This window comes from Leuresthes tenuis, unplaced genomic scaffold (assembly GCF_036924035.1).
Source record: "Leuresthes tenuis unplaced genomic scaffold, fLeuTen1.0.hap1 SCAF_23, whole genome shotgun sequence".
In the NCBI taxonomy this organism is placed as follows: domain Eukaryota; kingdom Metazoa; phylum Chordata; class Actinopteri; order Atheriniformes; family Atherinopsidae; genus Leuresthes; species Leuresthes tenuis.
The window spans coordinates 12,566,729-12,588,372 of NW_027325377.1; the positions used below are offsets into that span (position 1 = coordinate 12,566,729).

General features: G+C 42.0%; 2 non-coding genes and 1 pseudogene across 2 annotated transcripts; 2 read left to right on the top strand and 1 right to left on the bottom strand.

Annotated features, from left to right (window-relative positions):
• Nucleotides 1-1,920: 1,920 nt before the first annotated feature.
• LOC140283289 (U2 spliceosomal RNA) lies at nucleotides 1,921-2,111 on the top strand. The gene has a single exon (XR_011909998.1). It is a non-coding gene; the product is annotated as a U2 spliceosomal RNA (small nuclear RNA).
• Nucleotides 2,112-11,596: 9,485 nt separating this feature from the next.
• LOC140283466 (U2 spliceosomal RNA) lies at nucleotides 11,597-11,773 on the bottom strand (annotated as a pseudogene).
• A 4,897-nt stretch (nucleotides 11,774-16,670) lies between these two features.
• On the top strand, nucleotides 16,671-16,861 carry LOC140283571 (U2 spliceosomal RNA). Its single transcript, XR_011910165.1, has one exon. It is a non-coding gene; the product is annotated as a U2 spliceosomal RNA (small nuclear RNA).
• The last annotated feature ends 4,783 nt before the right edge of the window (nucleotides 16,862-21,644 follow it).

The window sequence follows — 21,644 nt, forward strand, 5'->3', positions numbered from 1 at the left end:
GTGAGAGTTTAAAGAACCTGTTATCCACAGGCAGGCCTTAACTAGTATGGCACGGGTCCAGCCTGTCTCATCTTTTTTGGAAGGTCCAGCGCTCGGCCGTAACCCTTCTGTCTGTTTGGACTCTCACATACATTCGGTTAATCATAGAAAAACGAGAACAAAACTTTTTAGCCCCTTAAATTCATAAAACAGACATGGTGCAGTTATTTCCATTCTAGAAAATAAGAGTAATCACCACCATTCCTATAAATTCTGGATATTCTAACAATCTGAATCTTTTTTAAATGTTCGATGAAGCCCTTTGCTGTTCTGTTTAGAGACTGAGCTGATCATAAACCAAGTTTTGCTCTTGAACCAAGCTTCTAAACTCTTCACCTTTTTCATTTCTCAGTTAGTATTCACTTTAAAACTAATTAAAAGAAAAATTAAATGAATGCCTATCAACAAATGTGGGATCTAAACTCTAGTGCTTCCTCTAAAATAATTTCCTTTCTCAATTCAGAAATGTGTGTGTGTAAGTCACAACACCCGTGACACCAAAACGGCTTTCTTTTCTCTCTTTTCTCTACACTCTGCACTGTGAGCACACACAACAAATCAGAAAGGCTTTTTTCTCTCTTTTCTACATTATGGACTGTGGGGACACAAAACCGCTCTCTCTTTTTTTTTTTTTGATTGTGTGCCAGGGCGTTGTCTCACGTATTAGATTATGCTTAAGATACGAATGAGTTTATCAGTCACATCAGAATCCATACATACTGATCCTCCCGTAATAAAATGGTCGGATCTTCTCAAACATACTTTGTTTCTTGTGACAAGTCAGCGAAACAGCGTATACACGTCAAGACACTGAATCAAGTTTGCCACAAGAACTCATAAGTTTGGCAGTATTGCTCTGCCGTCAGCAATCATACACCCATTTTATTTTCATGAGACATGTGCAGGCACCTGTTCATCTACTGTTCTATCACTATGAATTAGTTTATCTATTATCAATAAGGATACTTCTACAACTACTATCAAAGTATGTCCGGACTTCTTATGTTGTCAGTTGCTATATATGAATAAGTGGGTTGCTACTGAAAAGCATTAAGCATGTCACACAGCCCAAACATATAACATTTCAGGACACACCACACAGTTAACAACCACAGTGAAGCGTGTCAAAGCCCAAACATGTAACATTCAACAGGACACTTACACAACACATTCAAATCAAACAGTCAGACAACATACAAGAACCTATACCCCAGCCGGCATTGCTCCCTGCCTATTTTCCTACAACTCACTATGTGTGCGCACACCTTTATTCACAAACTCTTCAACTTATACTCTTTTACCGAAGCTGCTACAGCTCGATTGGCCAAATACCCTTAGATCCTATTTCGGTGAATTTGACATCTGCCTTGCATGTAACAGATTAGCGGTTTAGCAGTTTTAATTTAGTTTGAGTGAAGGAATTCATTTTATAGCAAAATCCGAAATCGTGAAGAACTCATGGAAGTAAGCTTATTCTCGGATTCCTGAATCTTTAGATTTGCTCTTTCTTTTACTGCAAAGTACAACGTTGAGCAGCACTAATGAGTTGTTTCTATTTTTGGCAGGCTTTACCTTTGCGGATGAAGCCCTTTCTGTCTGTGCAAAAGAAATCTTGTTACTGTGCAGAGTGACTTCTCTGAGTAGAGTCGCCTTACTTGTTGCGACTGTGCCAATGTTCGAAGCTGGAGTGCAAAGTTGTTGCTTGAATGGTGCTCGCTGGAGCGTGCGGTAGTGTAAAGTTATACCATTTAAAAGGGCTGAAGAGTGCTCAGTGCAGCGGGTGGGCGGAGGTGCAAAGTGAAACTATGGCCATAAAAAGAACACCGCTACAAGTGCGCATTGTGCCAGGAAGGGCCCTCGGACGTGAACCAGTGGACAGTTATCGCTTCTCGGCCTTTTGGCTAAGATCAAGTGTAGTATCTGTTCTTATTAGTTTAATGTCTGATGTGTCCTCTATGCGAGGACTACATATTAAATGGATTTGTATCAATAGGAGTTGAAAAAGGAGCTTGCTCCGTTCACTCCAAGCATCGACCCGGTACTGTAGTGCCCCTGGGAACGGTGCGCTCTCCTCTGCTCTTGTGAAAAAGCAAACAGCGGTGCAGGATGGAAGTTTCAGGGAGCCCAAGATGAAACTTTCTTTTAGTCTGCTGAGAAAAGAGAGTGAATGCGAAGTAGACTTTAACACGGCTCTGGGAGCGAGCCGAGTGCGGGCTAACCAGGAGAATTGCTTGAAAGAAACGCGACACCGAATGAGCGGTCAGAACAAAGCCTCAATACGGTGTTCCTGTGGTGTTTTTATAAAATGCGGTGAAAAAAAAGGTGTGAATGCCCCATAGAAAACTAAAAGGTGGAGCGGAAGTGTTCGGCTGCAAGAAGGTGTGAATGTCCGACTATATTTGGTGAAAAGCAGGTGAAGCAAGGTATGAATGCCCAACCTTACATCATCAAAAGCGAGATCAGAGGTTTTTGGCTGCAAGAAGGCCATAGTTTGCCAAAAGTGGGTAAGGTGCGAATGACCGACTAAATATCAACAAAAGTGGGGGCGGAGGTCTTCGGATGCAAGTGGGTGTGAATATCCCACCATAGAAGTATTGTGGAGAGGAAGCTGTGAATGGCCGACCATAGTTTGCAAAAAGCGGGTGAGAAAAGGTGCGAATGTCCAACCATACATGATCGAAACAGGGAGCGGAGGTGTTTGGCTGCGACAAGGTGTGAATGTCCACCCATAATTAATGAAAAGCGGGCAACAAGTAGGTTCGAATGCCCAACCATACATCATCAAAAGCAGGAGTGGATGTGTTCGGCTACAAGAAGGTTTGAATGTCCGAGCATAGTTTGTAAAAAGCGGGTAAGAAAAGGTTCGAATGCCTGAACATACATCATCAAAAGCAGGACTGGATGTGTTCGGCTACAAGAAGGTTTGAATGTCCGACCATAGTTGGTAAAAAGTGGGTATGAAAAGGTTCGAATGCCCAAAATCGGCTGAAAAAAACTGTGTTCGGCTGCAAAAAGGTGTGAATGTTTGACTAAAGTTTGTAAGACAAGGTTCGAATGCCTGACAATGTATGATCAAAAGCGGGAGCGGAGGTGTTCAGCTGCAAGAAGGTCTAAATGTCCATCATTAATTGCTAGAAAACATGAAAGAAAATTTTCGAAAATCAATCTGCATATGATCATAAGTGGGAGAGGAGGTGTTCAGCTGCAAGAAGGTGTGAATGTCCTACCATAATTGCTGAAAAATGTGTTAGAAACGGTAGGAATGCCGGACCATACATCATCAAAAGCTATAGAGGTGGTGTTCGGCTGCAAGTAGGTGTGAATGTCTGACTAAAGTTCAAATATATTAACAAAAGCGGGAGGAGAGGTCTTCGGATGAGTGGTTGAGAATTTCCAACCATAATCTATAAAATGCGGTGAAAAAAAAGGTGTGATAGAAACCTAAAAGGTGGAGCGGAAGTGTTCGGCTGCAAGAAGGTGTGAATGTCCGTCTATAGTTGGTGAAAAGCAGGAAAAGCAAGGTCTGAATGCCCAATCTTACATCATCAAAAGCGAGATCAGAGGTGTTTGGCTGCAAGAAAACGGGTAAGGTGTGAATGACCGACTAAATATCAACAAAAGTGGGGGCGGAGGTCTTCGGATGCAAGTGGGTGTGAATATCCCACCATACAAGTATGGTGGAGAGGAAGCTGTGAATGTCCGACCATGGTTTGTAAAACGCGGGTAAGACAAGGTGCGAATGTCCGACAATGTATGATCAAAAGAGGGAGCGGAGGTGTTCGGCTGCAAGGTCTGAATTTCCAACCATAATTTGTAAACACCGTTGAAGAAAAGCCTCGAAAGCCCGACTATACACCATCAAAAGCGGGAGCAGAGGTGTTCAGCTGCAAGAAGGTCTGAATGTCCACCAATAATTACTGAAAAATGGGTAAGAAAAGGTGTGAATGCCCAACTATACATCATCAAAAGCAGAAGTGGATGTGTTCGGCCACAAGAAGGTTTGAATGTCCGACCATAGTTTGTAAAAGGCGGGTAAGAAAAGGTTTGAATGCCCGAACATACACAATCAAAAGAGGGAGCGGAGGTGTTTCGCTGCAAGAAGGTGTGAATGTCCGAGCATAGTTTGTAAAAAGTGGGTAAGAAAAGGTTCGAATGCCCGAACATACACCATCAAAAGAGGGAGCGGAGGTGTTCCGCTGAAAGAAGGTGTGAATGTCCAACCATAGTTGGTAAAAAGCGGGTAAGAAAAGGTTAAAATACCCGACTCTACACAATCAATAGCGGGAGCGGAGTTGTTCGGCTAAAAGAAGGTGTGAAAGTCCGACCATGGTTTGTAAAAAGCGGGTAAGAAAAGGTTCGAATGCAAAAATATACACCATCAAAAGCGGAAGCCGAGGTGTTCGGCTGCAAGTAGGTCTGAATGTCCACCCATAATCAATGAAAAGCGGGCAACAAGTAGGTTCGAATGCCCAACCATACATCAACAAAAGCAGGAGTGGATGTGTTTGGCTACAAGAAGGTTTGAATGTCCGAGCATAGTTTGTAGAAAGCGGGTAAGAAAAGGTGCGAATGCCCGACAATGTATGATCAAAAGAGGGAGTGGAGGTTTTCGGCTACAAGAAGGTTTGAATGTCCAACCATAGTTTGTAAAAAGCGGGTAAGAAAAGGTGCGAATGCCCGAAAATACACCATCAAAAGAGGGAGCGGAGGTGTTCCGCTGTAAGATGGTGCGAATGTCCGACCATAGTTGGTAAAAAGCAGTTAAGAAAAGGTTCGAATATCCAACCAAACATAATCAAAAGTGGGAGCAGAGCTGTTCGACTGCAAATAGGTGTGAATGTCCACCCATAATTCCTGAAAAATGGGTAAGAAAAGGTGCGAATGCCCAACCATACATCATCAAAAGAAGAAGTGGATGTGTTCTGCTACAAGAAGGTTTGAATGTCCGACCATAGTTTGTAAAAAGTGGGTAAGAAAAACTTCGAATGCCCGAACATACACCATCAAAAGAGGGAGCGGAGGTGTTCCGCTGTAAGATGCTGCGAATGTCCGACCATAGTTGGTAAAAAGCGGGTAAGAAAAGGTTAAAAAACCCGACTGTACACAATCAATAGCGGGAGCGGAGTTGTTCGGCTACAAGAAGGTGTGAAAGTCCGACCATGGTTTGTAAAAGGCGGGTAAGACAAGGTGCGAATGCCCGACAATGTATGATCAAAAGAGGGAGCGGAGGTGTTCGGCTGCAAGGTCTGAATTTCCAACCATAATTTGTAAAAACCGTTGAAGAAAAGCCTCGAAAGCCCGACTATACACCATCAAAAGCGGGAGCAGAGGGGTTCAGCTGCAAGAAGGTCTGAATGTCCACCAATAATTACTGAAAAATGGGTAAGAAAAGGTGTGAATGCCCAACTATACATCATCAAAAGCAGAAGTGGATGTGTTCGGCCACAAGAAGGTTTGAATGTCCGACCATAGTTTGTAAAAAGCGGGTAAGAAAAGGTTCGAATGCCCGAACATACACAATCAAAAGAGGGAGCGGAGGTGTTTCGCTGCAAGAAGGTGTGAATGTCCGAGCATAGTTTGTAAAAAGTGGGTAAGAAAAGGTTCGAATGCCAAAATATACACCATCAAAAACGGAAGCCGAGGTGTTCGGCTGCAAGTAGGTGTGAATGTCAGATCATAATTTGCAAAAAGCTGATGAGAAAGGTGTGAATGACCACCAATAATTACTGAAAAATGTGTTAGAAAAGGTAAGAATGCCGGACTATTCATCATCAAAAGCAGAGAAGAGGTGTTTGGATGCAAGAAGCTGTGAATGTCCAGCCATAATTACTCAAAAACGGGTAAGAAAAGGTAGTATTGCCAGACCATAAATGATCAAAACAGGGAGCGGAGGTGTTCCGCTGTAAGAAGGTGTGAATGTCCGACCATAATTGGTAAAAAGCGGGTAAGAAAAGGTTAAAATACCCGACTGTACACAATCAATAGCGGGAGCGGAGTTGTTTGGCTACTAAAAGGTGTGAAAGTCCGACCATACATCCTCAAAAGCAGAACTGGATGTGTTCGGCTACAAGAAGGTTTGAATGTCCGACCATAGTTTGTAAAAACCGGGGAAGAAAAGGCTCGGAAGCCCGACTATACACCATCAAAAGCGGGAGCGGAGGTGTTCAGCTGCAAGAAGGTCTGAATGTCCATCAATAATTGCTAGAAAACATGAAAAAAAATGTGAAGGAATTCATTTTATATCAAAATCCGAAATTGTGTAGAACTCGTGGAAATAAATTTATTCTCGGATTCCTAAAGGTTTATTGTTGTTCTTTGGTATACAGCAAAGTAATACTTTCTATTTTGTTGAAACCGATTAAGTTAAAACTGCTTTGTCCTTCATATTTATCCATGTCATAATAGCTCTAAACAAAAAAGAACGTTGTACTTTGCAGGATAGGAAAGAACAACACTAAACCTTTAGGAATCCGAGAATAATCTTCTTTTCACGAGTTCTACACAATTTCGGATTTTGATATAAAATGAATTCCTTCACTCAAACCAAGTTAAAACTGCTTTGTCCTTCATATTTATTCATGTCTAAATAGCTTTAAACAAAAAAGAACGTTGTACTTTGCAGGATAGGAAAGAACAACACTAAACCTTTAGGAGTCCGAGAATAAGCTTCTTATCGCCAGTTCTACACAATTTCGGATTTTGATATAAAATGAATTCCTTCACTCAAACCAAGTTAAAACTGCTTTGTCCTTCATATTTATCCATGTCTGAATAGGTTTCAACAAAAAAGAAAGTATTACTTTGCAGTATACCAAAGAACAACACTAAACCTTTAGGAATCCGAGAATAAGCTTCTTATCACCAGTTCTACACAATTTCGGATTTTGATATAAAATGAATTCCTTCACTCAAACCAAGTTAAAACTGCTTTGTCCTTCATATTTATCCATGTCTGAATAGGTTTCAACAAAAAAGAAAGTATTACTTTGCAGTATACCAAAGAACAACACTAAACCTTTAGGAATCCGAGAATAAGCTTCTTATCACCAGTTCTACACAATTTCGGATTTTGATATAAAATGAATTCCTTCACTCAAACCAAGTTAAAACTGCTTTGTCCTTCATATTTATCCATGTCTGAATGGGTTTCAACAAAATAGAAAGTATTACTTTGCAGTATACCAAAGAACAACACTAAACCTTTAGGAATCCGAGAATAAACTTATTTCCACCAGTTCTACACAATTTCGGATTTTGATATAAAATGAATTCCTTCACTCAAACCAAGTGAAAACTGCTTTGTCATATTTTTCAGCAAGTATGGTCGGACATTCACACCTACTCACAGCCGAACACCTCCGCTCCCGCATTTGATGGTGTATAGTCGGGCATTCTCACCATTTCTCATCAGGTTTTTGCAAATTATGATGACATTCACACCTGCTTTTGATGTTGTATGGTTGGGCATTCGCACCTTTTTTTACCCATTTTTCAGGAATTATGGGTGGACATTCACACCATCTTAGCTGAACACCTCCTCTCCCGCATATGATCATGTGCGGTTTGATATTCGAAAAATTTTCTTTCATGTTTTCTAGCAATTATTGATGGACATTGAGACCTTCTTGCAGCTGAACACCTCTGCTCCCGCTTTTGATGGTGTATAGTTGGGCTTTCGAGCCTTTTCTTCCCCGGTTTTTACAAATTATCGTTGGACATTCAGACCTTCTTGCAGCCGAAAACCTCCGCTCCCTCTTTTGATCATACATTGTCGGGCATTCGCACCTTTTCTTAACCACTTTTTACAAAACATGGTTGGACTTTCACACTTTCTTGTAGCCGAACACATCCCTTCCCGCTATTGATTGTGTACAGTCGGGTATTTTAACCTTTTCTTACCCGCTTTTTACCAACTACGGTCGGACATTCACACCTTCTTATGGCGGAACACCTCCGCTCCCTCTTTTGATGGTGTAGGTTCGGGCATTCGAACCTTTTCTTACCCGCTTTTTACAAACTATGCTCGGACATTCAAACCTTCTTGTAGCCGAACACATCCAGTCCTGCTTTTGATGATGTATGGTTGGGCATTCGCACCTTTTTTTTTACCAATTTTTGAGGAATTATGGGTGGACATTCACACCTTCTTGCAGCTGAACACCTCCTCTCCCACTTATGATCATGTGCGGTTGGATATTCGAACATTTTTTTTCATGTTTTCTAGCAATTATTGATGGACATTCAGACCTTCTTGCAGCTGAACACCTCCGCTCCCGCTTTTGATGGTGTATAGTCGGGCTTCCGAGCCTTTTCTTCCCCGGTTTTTACAAATTATGGTTGGACATTTAGACCTTCTTGCAGCCGAAAACCTCCGTTCCCTCTTTTGATCATACATTGTCCGGCATTCGCACCTTTTCTTACCCGCTTTTTACAAACCATGGTCGGACTTTCACACCTTTTAGTAGCCAAACAACTCCGCTCCCGCTATTGATTGTGTACAGTCGGGTATTTTAACCTTTTCTTACCCGCTTTTTACCAATTATGGTGGGACATTCACACCTTCTTACAGCGGAACACCTCCACTCCCTGTTTTGATCATTTATGGTCTGGCAATACTACCTTTTCTTACCCGTTTTTGAGTTATTATGGCTGGACATTCACAGCTTCTTGCAGCCGAACACCTCTTCTCCCGCTTTTGATGATGAATGGTCCGGCATTCTTACCTTTTCTAACACATTTTTCAGCAATTATTGTCGGTCATTCACACCTTTCTCATCAGCTTTTTACAAATTATGATCTGACATTCACACCTACTTGCAGCCGAACAACTCCGCTCCCGCTATTGATTGTGTAGAGTTGGGTATTTTAGCCTTTTCTTACCCGCTTTTTACCAACTATGGTCGGACATTCACACCTTCTTACAGCGGAACACCTCCGCTCCCTCTTTTGATGGTGTATGTTCTGGCATTCGAACCTTTTCTTACCCACTTTTTACAAACTATGCTCGGACATTCACACCTTCTTGCAGTGAAACACCTCCGCTCCCTCTTTTGATTGTGTATGTTCGGGCATTCGAACCTTTTCTTACCCGCCTTTTACAAACTATGGTCGGACATTCAAACCTTCTTGTGGCCGAACACATCCACTTCTGCTTGTGATGATGTATAGTTGGGCATTCACAGCTTTTCTTACCCATTTTTCAGTAATTATTGGTGAACATTCAGACCTTCTTGCAGCTGAACACCTCCGCTCCCGCTTTTGATGGTGTATAGTCGGGCTTTCGAGCCTTTTCTTCAACGGTGTTTACAAATTATGGTTGGAAATTCAGACCTTGCAGCCGAACAACTCCGCTCCCTCTTTTGATCATACATTGTCGGGCATTCGCACCTTGTCTTACCCGCTTTTTACAAACCATGGTCGGACTTTCACACCTTCTTGTAGCCGAACAACTCCGCTCCCGCTATTGATTGTGTACAGTCCGGTTTTTTAACCTTTTCTTACCCGCTTTTTACCAACTATGGTCGGACATTCGCAGCATCTTACAGCGGAACACCTCCGCTCCCTCTTTTGATGGTGTATGTTCGGGCATTCGCACCTTTTCTTACCCGCTTTTTACAAACTATGGTCGGACATTCAAACCTTCTTGTAGCCGAAAACCTCCACTCCCTCTTTTGATCATACTTTGTCGGGCATTCGCACCTTTTCTTACCCGCTTTTTACAAACTATGCTCGGACATTCAAACCTTCTTGTAGCCAAACACATCCACTCCTGCTTTTGTTGATGTATGGTTGGGCATTCGAACCTACTTGTTGCCCGCTTTTCATTAATTATGGGTGGACATTCACACCTTGTCACAGCCAAACACCTCCGCTCCCTGTTTTGATCATGTATGGTTGGACATTCGCACCTTTTCTCACCCGCTTTTTGCAAACTATGGTCGGCCATTCACAGCTTCCTCTCCACCATACTTGTATGGTGGGATATTCACACCCACTTGCATCCGAAGATCTCCGCCCCCACTTTTGTTGATATTTAGTCGGTCATTCACACCTTACCCGTTTTCTTGCCGCCAAACACCTCTGATCTCGCTTTTGATGATGTAAGATTGGGCATTCAGACCTTGCTTTTCCTGCTTTTCACCAACTATAGATGGACATTCACACCTTCTTGCAGCCGAACACTTCCGCTCCACCTTTTAGGTTTCTATCACACCTTTTTTTTCACCGCATTTTATAGATTATGGTTGGAAATTCTCAACCACTCATCCGAAGACCTCTCCTCCCGCTTTTGTTAATATATTTGAACTTTAGTCAGACATTCACACCTACTTGTAGCCGAACACCACCTCTCTAGCTTTTGATGAGGTATGGTCCGGGATTCTTACCGTTTCTAACACATTTTTCAGCAATTATGGTAGGATATTCACACCTTCTTGCAGCTGAACACCTCCTCTCCCACTTATGATCATGTGCGGATTGATTTTCGAAAATTTTCTTTCATGTTTTCTAGCAATTAATTATGGACATTTGGACCTTCTTGCAGCTGAACACCTCCGCTCCCGCTTTTGATCATACATTGTCAGGCATTCGCACCTTGTCTTACCCGCTTTTTACAAACTTTAGTCGAACATTCACACCTTTTTGCAGCCGAACACAGTTTTTTGCAGCCGAATTTGGGCATTCGCACCTTTTCATACCCACTTTTTACCAACTATGGTCGGACATTCACACCGTCTTACAGCGGAACACCTCCGCTCCCTCTTTTGATGGTGTATGTTCGGGCATTCGAACCTTTTCTTACCCGCTTTTTACAAACTATGCTCGGACATTCAAACATTCTTGTAGCCGAACACATCCACTCCTGCTTTTGATGATGTATGGTATGGCATTCGAACCTACTTGTTGCCCGCTTTTCATTAATTATGGGTGGACATTCACACCTTGTCGCAGCCAAACACCTCCGCTCCCTGTTTCGATCATGTATGGTTGGACATTCGCACCTTTTCTCACCCGCTTTTTGCAAACTATGGTCGGCCATTCACAGCTTCCTCTCCACCATACTTGTATGGTGGGATATTCACACCCACTTGCATCCAAAGACCTCCGCCCCCACTTTTGTTGATATTTAGTCGGTCATTCGCACCTTACCCGCTTTTGGCAAACTATGGCCTTCTTGCAGCCAAAAACCTCTGATCTCGCTTTTGATGATGTAAGGTTGGGCATTCAGACCTTGCTTCACCTGCTTTTCACCAAATATAGTCGGACATTCACACCTTCTTGCAGCCGAACACTTCCGCTCCACCTTTTAGTTTTCTATGGGGCATTCACACCTTTATTTTCACCGCATTTTATAAAAACACCACAGGAACACCGTATTGAGGCTTTGTTCTGACCGCTCATTCGGTGTCGCGTTTCTTTCAAGCATTTCTCCTGGTTAGCCCGCACTCGGCTCGCTCCCAGAGCCGTGTTAAAGTCTACTACGCATTCACTCTCTTTTCTCAGCAGACTAAAAGAAACTTCCATCCTGCACCGCTGTTAGCTTTTTCCCAAGAGCAGAGGAGAGCGCACCGTTCCCAGCGGCACTGCAGTACCGGGTCGATGCTTGGAGTGAACGGAGCAAGCTCCTTTTTCAACTCCTATTGATAAAAATCCATTTAATATGTAGTCCTTGCATAGACATATCACATATTAAACTGATAAGTACATATGGATTATGTGCAATTAGTAAAGAGAGTAGAGGACGATCTCTCTCGTTGGAAGTCCTTACCTATATCACTTATGGGGAGAGTTACAACCATTAAAATGATGATACTACCAAAAGTTAACTATTTGTTCTCAATGATCCCCATAAAACCATCTGCTACTTGGTTTAAGTCACTAGATTCATGCATCTCCAAATTTCTGTGGAAAAACAAACCACCACGTATTAGTTTAAAAACCCTACAGAAGACCAAGGACAGTGGTGGATTAGATTTACCTCATTTTCAGCACTATTCCTTAGCCAATAGGTTACAATATATATCAAAATGGTTTAAACCTTGTTGTTGTCACAGTTCCCAGAGACGTTGTAATCGTTGAGGATTCTATATTCACCCCCTCATTAGAGGCACGTGTTGCAGATTGATGACACTGAATCTTCTTCTCTGTTCATTGCTGGCATCATTCCCAGCATCGTAAGTGTTCGTGGCATTGTTAGCCTCTTCTTCTGGATCTTGATATCGAGCATCCTTTTGTATTTCTGGTTTGTAAGTCCTCTCTCTTCGTTCACCGGAGTCTTCGTCTCTTTGTCCTTGAGTTTGGTGATTTTTTCTTCTTTTGATGCCTTGACACAGTGTGACAGGTGATACCACATGGGAGATCCTTTAACTTGGACTGCTGTCCCTGTGCTGCGAAATGGCTGTGCTGCTCAAATGGTCTCTCCTTCATCATATACACAGTTATTTATACATCACCTTCCACCATGAAGCGTTGTCCCTTTTTGTTTCTCTCTTTGTTCTTAAAATGCTGTTATGCATGTCTAAACCAATCCATTAAACTAGATCATTTTGGCAGTAAAGCGATCTACAATGTGCTTGGTCGCAAAGCTGCTCATCTGTGGTAAACAGCTCTTCAGAAAGGCATTCTTCAATTGATTTCACTAATTTTATGTAATAATTTTGTGATTTCCTACAAAACTACACTTCTTCTCCCATCTGTCTGAGTATTTAATATTGTCTGGGTCACGTTAAAACATGTATTTTTCCCATCTAATTCCTTGTTTGCTTTAAAACAAGTATTCCCCATTTTCTATCCCTTCAGCAGCCAACCAGTTTGTATGGAGTACACTGGAGCAACTTGACTGATCAGTAAAACACTGCTTTTGTTGTCACCGCAAGGCTTCCCCCGTCGGTTGTTTCACTGAGACACTACTGAGTAACTACAACTCAACACAGTTTATACACATAACATTCATATACATACTAACAAACAAACAAACAATAATTTATCGCAATTTTCTCATCTCTGTTTGAACGTACACCCAGGTAAATATTCCTGTAGTCTTCTCATACCGACTATGGACCCATTCATTGTTTAACTTCACTGTTTTGCAAATCCTAATTGAATATTACACATTGACATTGAACTTTACTGGATAAGCAGGTCTTCATTGCATTCAGCAGCCTATATGTGAGCATTTATGTGTAAGCTGTTCTTCTTTGCATTTATCAGCAGCAAGCAATTCTTCACTGCACATGCATATGTAAATAGTAAAACAATTCCAATGTGTTAGCGAAACCTTCTATATCACAGTGGTTTCTAAGGTCTATTTTAAGTTCTTTGCCATCAGTGAGATGACATTGTTTACAAAGTGTGTCAAATTATCACTGAAGATCTTTTCAGGAATTTCAAATCTAGAAATGAGTTATTTTACGCGTGATTTTGCTACTGAGAGTGCATCTGCTTGTGCACATGGAAATATTTCAGACCATTTGGTAAAAACCTCTGTTGTCACTGAGCAGAATCGTTTCCCTTAACATTAATTTAGTTCAATGAAATCTATAAAATAATGAAATAATGAAATCCAAACAAATATGTTGAAAAAGATACACTGGCTTAGGGAATTATCTTCGTTTTGGTCTTAGATTGCCCTGTGGAATGTATTTTGCACATATTTGACCTGCTAGACAAAACTTTATTCATTTATTTATTCTAAAAAAATGTTTTTAATAATTAGTAAAACCATATGCTGTAAAAACCTGGTTCATTATTGCTTCCATCCCTCCTGTTGAGACATGACATGGTCCGTGGCTCAATACTGCAGCATATTTAAACAAATTCTTTGGCAGTATGGTTTTCCTTCCGGTCATTCATACGAGTCTATTGTAGATGGCAATTGAATAACATCTAATAATGCTAAAATATTTGTAGTTTATACATTTAGCTGTGGATGTCAACATACCTGTTTTTCCAATGCTGTGTTAACACATGTACAGTTGAGAAGGCATACTGACTGTCAGTGTAAACGTTAACAACCTTTTTGTTATTCAATTTACAAGCTTCAGTTAAAGCTACCAATTCGACTGCTTGAACAGAGTAATTTTTTGGTAGTGGTTGTTTTAAGAAAACTTCAGTTTCTGTTACTACTGCAAATCCTGTAGCATTTGTGCCATCAGGGTTTTTTTCCTTGATCTGTTGAATAAATATAGTTATTTCTGCATTTTCATAATGTATATCAGTTAAGTCTGGCCTGGGTAAAACACTGATGGTTATTTCTGACATGCAATCATGAGGCTTTCCATCTGTGGGGTAGGTAGCAGTGTGGATGGATTAAGTGTAGCACATCTGTTATGTTAGGAGAGATGTCTGGTAAAGATATTTTGTTAAGTAACCATATCACAGCCACTGCATGAGGTACCTTAAGTGTTAATGGGTGAAATAACACCATTATTGTTGATGCCTGCACTGCCAATGGCTTCTGGCCATTGATTCAAAAGTACGATCTCGTCCCTTTTTCCCCTTTCAGTGGACACTGGCCCCTAATTACCGCAATTCAGCAGGGGGTCTTTCATTAGGAGTACTGGACTCCCCCGTGCACGGTTTCAGCTCCGACCCTGGACAGCGGAAAAAACGTTGAGATCTGGTTTGAGGACCCAATTGTTGAGAAAAGTCTCTCAATGAGACTCAGAGTTGCTGGAGTCAGTTAATGCAAAGGTTTAATCTTGCAGCAAGTTCAAGAATGTGTGTGTGTATGGGTGTATGTGTGCGAACGTGTGTGAGTTTGTGTGTGTGAGAGTTTAAAGAACCTGTTATCCACAGGCAGGCCTTAACTAGTATGGCACGGGTCCAGCCTGTCTCATCTTTTTTGGAAGGTCCAGCGCTCGGCCGTAACCCTTCTGTCTGTTTGGACTCTCACATACATTCGGTTAATCATAGAAAAACGAGAACAAAACTTTTTAGCCCCTTAAATTCATAAAACAGACATGGTGCAGTTATTTCCATTCTAGAAAATAAGAGTAATCACCACCATTCCTATAAATTCTGGATATTCTAACAATCTGAATCTTTTTTAAATGTTCGATGAAGCCCTTTGCTGTTCTGTTTAGAGACTCAGCTGATCATAAACCAAGTTTTGCTCTTGAACCAAGCTTCTAAACTCTTCACCTTTTTAATTTCTCAGTTAGTATTCACTTTAAAACTGATTAAAAGAAAAATTAAATGAATGCCTATCAACAAATGTGGGATCTAAACTCTAGTGCTTCCTCTAAAATAATTTCCTTTCTCAATTCAGAAATGTGTGTGTGTAAGTCACAACACCCGTGACACCAAAACGGCTTTCTTTTCTCTCTTTTCTCTACACTCTGCACTGTGGGGACACAAAACCGCTCTCTCTTTTTTTTTTTTTTTGATTGTGTGCCAGGGCGTTGTCTCACGTATTAGATTATGCTTAAGATACGAATGAGTTTATCAGTCACATCAGAATCCATACATACTGATCCTCCCGTAATAAAATGGTCGGATCTTATCAAACACACTTTGTTTCTTGTGACAAGTCAGCGAAACAGCGTATACACGTCAAGACACTGAATCAAGTTTGCCACAAGAACTCATAAGTTTGGCAGTATTGCTCTGCCGTCAGCAATCATACACCCATTTTATTTTCATGAGACATGTGCAGGCACCTGTTCATCTACTGTTCTATCACTATGAATTAGTTTATCTATTATCAATAAGGATACTTCTACAACTACTATCAAAGTATGTCCGGACTTCTTATGTTGTCAGTTGCTATATATGAATAAGTGGGTTGCTACTGAAAAGCATTAACCATGTCACACAGCCCAAACATATAACATTTCAGGACACACCACACAGTTAACAACCACAGTGAAGCGTGTCAAAGCCCAAACATGTAACATTCAACAGGACAGTTACACAACACATTCAAATCAAACAGTCAGACAACATACAAGAACCTATACCCCAGCCGGCATTGCTCCCTGCCTATTTTCCTACAACTCACTATGTGTGCGCACACCTTTATTCACAAACTCTTCAACTTATACTCTTTTACCGAAGCTGCTACAGCTCGATTGGCCAAATACCCTTAGATCCTATTTCGGTGAATTTGACATCTGCCTTGCATGTAACAGATTAGCGGTTTAGCAGTTTTAATTTAGTTTGAGTGAAGGAATTCATTTTATAGCAAAATCCGAAATCGTGAAGAACTCATGGAAGTAAGCTTATTCTCGGATTCCTGAATCTTTAGATTTGCTCTTTCTTTTACTGCAAAGTACAACGTTGAGCAGCACTAATGAGTTGTTTCTATTTTTGGCAGGCTTTACCTTTGCGGATGAAGCCCTTTCTGTCTGTGCAAAAGAAATCTTGTTACTGTGCAGAGTGACTTCTCTGAGTAGAGTCGCCTTACTTGTTGCGACTGTGCCAATGTTCGAAGCTGGAGTGCAAAGTTGTTGCTTGAATGGTGCTCGCTGGAGCGTGCGGTAGTGTAAAGTTATACCATTTAAAAGGGCTGAAGAGTGCTCAGTGCAGCGGGTGGGCCGAGGTGCAAAGTGACACTATGGCCATAAAAAGAACACCGCTACAAATGCGCATTGTGCCAGGAAGGGCCCTCGGACGTGAACCAGTGGACAGTTATCGCTTCTCGGCCTTTTGGCTAAGATCAAGTGTAGTATCTGTTCTTATCAGTTTAATGTCTGATGTGTCCTCTATGCGAGGACTACATATTAAATGGATTTGTATCAATAGGAGTTGAAAAAGGAGCTTGCTCCGTTCACTCCAAGCATCGACCCGGTACTGTAGTGCCCCTGGGAACGGTGCGCTCTCCTCTGCTCTTGTGAAAAAGCAAACAGCGGTGCAGGATGGAAGTTTCAGGGAGCCCAAGATGAAACTTTCTTTTAGTCTGCTGAGAAAAGAGAGTGAATGCGAAGTAGACTTTAACACGGCTCTGGGAGCGAGCCGAGTGCGGGCTAACCAGGAGAATTGCTTGAAAGAAACGCGACACCGAATGAGCGGTCAGAACAAAGCCTCAATACGGTGTTCCTGTGGTGTTTTTATAAAATGCGGTGAAAAAAAAGGTGTGAATGCCCCATAGAAAACTAAAAGGTGGAGCGGAAGTGTTCGGCTGCAAGAAGGTGTGAATGTCCGACTATATTTGGTGAAAAGCAGGTGAAGCAAGGTCTGAATGCCCAACCTTACATCATCAAAAGCGAGATCAGAGGTTTTTGGCTGCAAGAAGGCCATAGTTTGCCAAAAGTGGGTAAGGTGCGAATGACCGACTAAATATCAACAAAAGTGGGGGCGGAGGTCTTCGGATGCAAGTGGGTGTGAATATCCCACCATAGAAGTATGGTGGAGAGGAAGCTGTGAATGGCCGACCATAGTTTGCAAAAAGCGGGTGAGAAAAGGTGCGAATGTCCAACCATACATGATCAAAACAGGGAGCGGAGGTGTTTGGCTGCGACAAGGTGTGAATGTCCACCCATAATTAATGAAAAGCGGGCAACAAGTAGGTTCGAATGCCCAACCATACATCATCAAAAGCAGGAGTGGATGTGTTCGGCTACAAGAAGGTTTGAATGTCCGAGCATAGTTTGTAAAAAGCTGGTAAGAAAAGGTTCGAATGCCTGAACATACATCATCAAAAGCAGGACTGGATGTGTTCGGCTACAAGAAGGTTTGAATGTCCGACCATAGTTGGTAAAAAGTGGGTATGAAAAGGTTCGAATGCCCAAGTTCGGCTGAAAAAAACTGTGTTCGGCTGCAAAAAGGTGTGAATGTTTGACTAAAGTTTGTAAGACAAGGTTCGAATGCCTGACAATGTATGATCAAAAGCGGGAGCGGAGGTGTTCAGCTGCAAGAAGGTCTAAATGTCCATCATTAATTGCTAGAAAACATGAAAGAAAATTTTCGAAAATCAATCTGCACATGATCATAAGTGGGAGAGGAGGTGTTCAGCTGCAAGAAGGTGTGAATGTCCTACCATAATTGCTGAAAAATGTGTTAGAAACGGTAGGAATGCCGGACCATACATAATCAAAAGCTAGAGAGGTGGTGTTCGGCTGCAAGTAGGTGTGAATGTCTGACTAAAGTTCAAATGTATTAACAAAAGCGGGAGGAGAGGTCTTCGGATGAGTGGTTGAGAATTTCCAACCATAATCTATAAAATGCGGTGAAAAAAAAGGTGTGATAGAAACCTAAAAGGTGGAGCGGAAGTGTTCGGCTGCAAGAAGGTGTGAATGTCCGTCTACAGTTGGTGAAAAGCAGGAAAAGCAAGGTCTGAATGCCCAATCTTACATCATCAAAAGCGAGATCAGAGGTGTTTGGCTGCAAGAAAACGGGTAAGGTGTGAATGACCGACTAAATATCAACAAAAGTGGGAGCGGAGGTCTTCGGATGCAAGTGGGTGTGAATATCCCACCATACAAGTATGGTGGAGAGGAAGCTGTGGATGTCCGACAATGTATGATCAAAAGAGGGAGCGGAGGTGTTCGGCTGCAAGGTCTGAATTTCCAACCATAATTTGTAAACACCGTTGAAGAAAAGCCTCGAAAGCCCGACTATACACCATCAAAAGCGGGAGCAGAGGTGTTCAGCTGCAAGAAGGTCTGAATGTCCACCAATAATTACTGAAAAATGGGTAAGAAAAGGTGTGAATGCCCAACTATACATCATCAAAAGCAGAAGTGGATGTGTTCGGCCACAAGAAGGTTTGAATGTCCGACCATAGTTTGTAAAAAGCGGGTAAGAAAAGGTTCGAATGCCCAAACATACACAATCAAAAGAGGGAGCGGAGGTGTTCCGCCATAAGAAGGTGTGAATGTCCGACCGTAGTTGGTAAAAAGTGGGTAAGAAAAGGTTAAAATACCCGACTGTACACAATCAATAGCGGGAGCGAATGTGTTCGGCTACAAGAAGGTGTCAAAGTCCGACCATGTTTTTCTAAAAAGCGGGTAAGAAAAGGTGCGAATGCCCGACAATGTATGATCAAAAGAGGGAGCGGAGGTTTTCGGCTAAAAGAAGGTCTGAATGTGCAACCATAATTTGTAAAAACCGGGGAAGAAAAGGCTTGAAAGCCCGACTATACACCATCAAAAGCGGGAGCAGAGGGGTTCAGCTGCAAGAAGGTCTGAATGTCCATCAATAATTGCTAGAAAACATGAAAGAAAATTTTCGAATATCAAACCGCACATTATCATAAGTGGTAGCGGAGGTGTTTAGCTGCAAGAAGGTGTGAATGTCCACCCATAATTCCTCAAAAATGGGTAAAAAAAAAGGTGCGAATGCCCAACCATACATCATCAAAAGCAGGTGTGAATGTCAGATCATAATTTGCAAAAACCTGATGAGAAATGGTGAGAATGCCCGACTATACACCATCAAATGCGGGAGCGGAGGTGTTCGGCTGTGAGTAGGTGTGAATGTCCGACCATACTTGCTGAAAAATATGACAAAGCAGTTTTCACTTGGTTTGAGTGAAGGATTTCATTTTATATCAAAATCCGAAATTGTGTAGAACTCGTGGAAATAAGTTTATTCTCGGATTCCTAAAGGTTTAGTGTTGTTCTTTGGTATACTGCAAAGTAATACTTTTTATTTTGTTGAAACCGATTCAGACATGGATAAATATCAAGGACAAAGCAGTTTTAACTTGGTTTGAGTGAAGGAATTCATTTTATATCAAAATCAAAATCTTACCCGCTTTTTACAAACCATGGTCGGACTTTCACACCTTCTTGTAGCCGAACAACTCCGCTCCCGCTATTGATTGTGTAGAGTTGGGTATTTTAGCCTTTTCTTACCCGCTTTTTACCAACTATGGTCGGACATTCACACCTTCTTACAGCGGAACACCTCCGCTCCCTCTTTTGATGATGTATGTTCTGGCATTCGAACCTTTTCTTACCCACTTTTTACAAACTATGCTCGGACATTCACACCTTCTTGCAGTGAAACACCTCCGCTCCCTCTTTTGATTGTGTATGTTCGGGCATTCGAACCTTTTCTTACCCGCCTTTTACAAACTATGGTCGGACATTCAAACCTTCTTGTGGCCGAACACATCCACTTCTGCTTGTGATGATGTATAGTTGGGCATTCACACCTTTTCTTACCCATTTTTCAGTAATTATTGGTGGACATTCAGACCTTCTTGCAGCTGAACACCTCCGCTCCCGCTTTTGATGGTGTATAGTCGGGCTTTCGAGCCTTTTCTTCAACGGTGTTTACAAATTATGGTTGGAAATTCAGACCTTGCAGCCGAACACCTCCGCTCCCTCTTTTGATCATACATTGTCGGACATTCGCACCTTGTCTTACCCGCGTTTTACAAACCACGGTCGGACTTTCACACCTTCTTGTAGCCGAACAACTCCGCTCCCGCTATTGATTGTGTACAGTCCGGTTTTTTAACCTTTTCTTACCCGCTTTTTACCAACTATGGTCGGACATTCGCAGCATCTTACAGCGGAACACCTCCGCTCCCTCTTTTGATGGTGTATGTTCGGGCATTCGAACTTTTTCTTACCCGCTTTTTACAAACTATGGTTGGACATTCAAACCTTCTTGTAGCAGAACACATCCACTTCTTCTTTTGATGATGTATGGTTGGGCATTCGCACCTTTTCTTACCCATTTTTCAGGAATTATGGGTGGATATTCACACCTACTTGCAGTCGAACAGCTCTGCTCCCACTTTTGATTATGTTTGGTTGGATATTCGAACCTTTTCTTAACTGCTTTTTACAAACTTTGGTCGGACGTTCACACCTTCTTGCAGCCGAACACCTCCACTTCCGCTTTTGATGGTATATATTCGGGCATTCGAACCTTTTCTTACCCACTTTTTACCAACTATGGTCGGACATTCACACCGTCTTTCAAGTGTAACACCTCCGCTCCCTCTTTTGATGGTGTATGTTCGGGCATTCGCACCTTTTCTTACCCGCTTTTTACAAACTATGGTCGTACATTCAAACCTTCTTGTAGCCGAAAACCTCCACTCCCTCTTTTGATCATACTTTGTCGGGCATTCGCACCTTTTCTTACCCGCTTTTTACAAACTATGCTCGGACATTCAAACCTTCTTGTAGCCAAACACATCCACTCCTGCTTTTGTTGATGTATGGTTGGGCATTCGAACCTACTTGTTGCCCGCTTTTCATTAATTATGGGTGGACATTCACACCTTGTCACAGCCAAACACCTCCGCTCCCTGTTTTGATCATGAATGGTTGGACATTCGCATCTTTTCTCACCCGCTTTTTGCAAACTATGGTCGGCCATTCACAGCTTCCTCTCCACCATACTTGTATGGTGGGATATTCACACCCACTTGCATCCGAAGATCTCCGCCCCCACTTTTGTTGATATTTAGTCGGTCATTCACACCTTACCCGTTTTCTTGCCGCCAAACACCTCTGATCTCGCTTTTGATGATGTAAGATTGGGCATTCAGACCTTGCTTTTCCTGCTTTTCACCAACTATAGATGGACATTCACACCTTCTTGCAGCCGAACACTTCCGCTCCACCTTTTAGGTTTCTATCACACCTTTTTTTTCACCGCATTTTATAGATTATGGTTGGAAATTCTCAACCACTCATCCGAAG